This window comes from Gavialis gangeticus, unplaced genomic scaffold, assembly GCF_001723915.1.
Source record: "Gavialis gangeticus isolate Ggan-Ray unplaced genomic scaffold, GavGan_comp1, whole genome shotgun sequence".
NCBI lineage: Eukaryota > Metazoa > Chordata > Crocodylia > Gavialidae > Gavialis > Gavialis gangeticus.
This window is the reverse complement of record NW_017729024.1, coordinates 161,414,293-161,418,011: the sequence shown is the minus strand read 5'-3', so window position 1 is coordinate 161,418,011 and position 3,719 is coordinate 161,414,293.

Sequence of the window (3,719 nt, the reverse complement as noted above, 5' to 3'; positions counted from 1 at the left end):
TGTTCAGCATCCACAAGAGAAGGCTGAGGGGGGATCTAGTGGCCGTTTACAAACTAGTGAGAGGGGACCAGCAGGCATTGGGGGAGTCCCTGTTCCCCCGAGCACTACCAGGAGTGACTAGAAATAACGGTCACAAGCTGGCAGAGGGTAGATTTAGACTAGACATCAGGAGGTGCGACTTCACTGTCAGGGCGGCTAGGAGCTGGAACCAACTTCCAAGAGAAGTGGTGCTGGCTCCTACCCTGGGGGTCTTTAAAAGCAGGCTGGATGAACACCTTGCCGGGGTCATTTGACCCCAGTACTCTTTCCTGCCATGGCAAGGGGTCAGACTTGATGATCTGCTCAGGTCCCTTCCGACCCTACAAACTATTAAACTATGTATTCAGTCATCATGAAGGAGCTAAGAAGTGTCTAAATAGGTGTGAAATTCTAAGACCTGGGCCATTAGTATGGAAATAGCTAAACAGAAATGGATACACAAGGCAAAGAAGGGAAATTTCCCTATTCAGGTTTGTATTTTTATTTAGAGTATTTTAATTCAGCTCCTTATGGCCTGTCCCCTACTTCCTTATTAACTACCTACTCTCTCTATTGGGACACTGAACTCTGAAATATGGCCAATTAAGGGATTCTGCTACCATAAGTTCCCAATTAGAGGAAAATGCCAGGGGGAGAGTGTTCTTAGCATTTTATCTAATTGCTCCTATTTATGATTCTTCTTTTGGGACCATAAGAAATCTCAGACACATCCTGCATAAGCAATGCCATTTATTGAAATGTAAAAAATAAACTGGTAATGTTTGCCTTTTAAACAGTGAAGTGCTAGGATAGGTAGGGCAGATACTGGGCAAAGAGAACTGTAAAGCAACATATGGATTCAGACAAGACTCTGAATAAGAAAGTAACATGATTACATTGTGCATGTAGGCTGAAGTTAATTCAGTTTTGAGGTTAGTAACCATTAGAACTAAGGCCACAATCCCAGTTTTATTTAAAAGATTAATTTCATAAAAACAGAAACTTGCTAAACTGATCAAGGCAGTCAGTTGCAAATGTAGTCAGTATATTGTAGGCACAGAGGTGATGAATTCAGTATAAGAATCTGCAGAACAGAATAATATATTGCATTGTAGCAGTACAAAGACTTGTCACAGTCTTTTAAAAAAGTTTTAAGCTTAGCACCAGCTGTGGTAATACTACTCTTTGGCCCTCTGGGGAGTGAAGATCATTTGATTAATGTTCATGACCTGTCACTAATTCACTTCCAACAAGTTTAAATAAAACGCGTTTCCCTGAAGAAAATAATGAAGCTGGAAATGCTATTTACTCCATCCTGGCTGTAGTGAGCATAGGAGATCCCAGCTGGGTATCATATATTCATGCTTCCATTTTGCTCATTTGGTCAGTCTCCTGTATGAGTGGCCCAGGTATGTGTCTACTAGCCCATTTTGTTCCATGTGGGCAAAATGCCCTAGGTCATTCTGAGCCTAAAGGATTCAGTGGAGAAGCAAATCTCTAATTTTTCAGTCCCAGATCCTGAGAGATGCTGCTGGACAGCAAACACAATTTATATCGACATAGGTGGGTTAGCTGTTGGCCCTCAAGGAATTGCATAGGACTTGGCCGCATAGTCTCTGCTTGAGAAAACAGAGCTGCATGGGAAAATCCTGTGGAACCATCCCCCGAGCCAAACAAGCACCACTTCTAGCCTCTCATTTTACTTCATAATTTTGTACGCAAACAATACGAATGAGTTTCAATTTTATTTCTCAGTGTAACACTCATTCTTCAGGATTTTGAAAGATAAAAGCAAACCTTTTTTAAAGCAAATCACTCTATATAATAAGCAAGAGACCTAGCACTGTCCAGTAACACCACAGAAAGGATAGTTTTAGAAGTGTATGTGCTACAGGTTATGCACGTGCACATGAACATACACCCCATACAGCACTGTAGCTGTCATCCAGCCATACTGGATGGGGTTAGCACCATTTTTAACAGCTGTTTTAAAGTGTCATATACCATTAGCTGCAATGGCGTTTAAACTGCCTTGTACAAATGAAGAGGCCTGATCTCACACAATGTCACATATGACTTAAAGTGAAGAACAGAGCCCTTAGCTGGAAGTCAAAAATGGTCCCATGCAGGTGAGTGGCTGTGCTCACCTACACGGTTCCAGCAACAAGCCTTAATTAGCACACTGAATCAGGTTTACAATGTCATCCTACAAGTACGACTATTTACATTCCTACCCCTTTTTCCAGAGCTGCACTTCCATTCCTGGCTGTGTATTCTATCTTACAGCTGCATTAAACCAAGAAGTCCTTATACAACACTTTCTGAAACTCTTTAGGACACTTCAGGGTAGGCTGGAGAATTGCACTCTCCTTTGAAGAGCTGAGGTGTGTTCAACTCCTGTTGAACTGTAATGGAACTTAAGCACCAAACCCTTGCATAATTCAAGAGGCCCAATCTAGTTCTCACCCAAATCAGGTTTGCCATTTGTTTCAATAGTGCCAGGTCAGGCCCATTATCTTGATTAATAGATTCATAGATGTTTGGGTCAGAAGGGACCTTAGCAGATCGAGTTCAACCCCCTGCCCCGGCAGGGAAGAGTGCTGGGGTCAGAAAACTCCAACCAGGTGCTTGTGCAGCCTCCTCTTGAAGACCCCCAAGGTAGGGGAGAGCACCACCTCCCTTGGAAGCCCATTCCAGACTCTGGCAACCCTTACCATAAAGAAATTCTTCCTGATGTCTAACCTAAATCTACTCTCCGTCAATTTGTGGCCGTTGTTCCTAGTTACTCCAATGGGTGCCCTGGTAAACAGAGTATCTCCTATTTCTTGCTGCTCCGCCCTGATGCATTTGAAAGCCGCCACAAGATCACCTCTCAGCCTTCTCTTGTGGAGGCTTAGGAGATCCAGGGCCCTCTATCTCTCCTTGTAGGGCTTTGCCTGCAGGGTCCTAACCATATGAGTGGCTCTCCTCTGGACCCTCTCGAGGTTGTCCACATCCCTCTTGAAGTGCAGCGCCCAAAACTGGATGCAGTACTCCAACTTCGGCCTGACCAATGCCGCATAGAAGGGAAGTATCACCTCCCTGGACCTGTTTGTCATGCACCTTGCTAATGCACCATAAAGTGTGGTTAGTTTTACTGATCACTTCATCACATTGATGACTCACATTCATCTTGGTGTCAACAATGACTCCGAGATTCCTTCCCACTTCTGTGCTGCTGAGAAGGTCATCCCCCAGCCTGTAAGTGGTCTGCTGATTCCTTTTCCCTAAGCGCAGCACCTTGACCTGTCCTTGTTGAACTGCATCCTATTTTGTTCCGCCCACTTTTCCAACCTGTCCAGATCCACCTGGATTCATTCCCTGCCCTCTAGCTGTATTAACTTTACCTCATAATTTGGTATCATTTGTGAATTTGGACAGAGTGCGTTCCATACCCTCAAAGTCACTGATGAAGTCATTGAACAGCACAGGTCCAAGGACCGAGCCTTGAGGGACTCCACTGCCCACATCGTTCCAGGTCGATACTGACCCATCCACCACCAGCAGGGTTCAGTTTCAGGTCTTACCCCAGACCAGGGGAGACCACCCTGCCCTTTCCTTGAGCTCTCCTGTGTTCTCCCTTAGGGTACACCTCCTCCCATCTGGGAGACTTTATTATTCTCTCGACCCTAATTCTCCTTCAGACTCTCCCTGACCCCCGT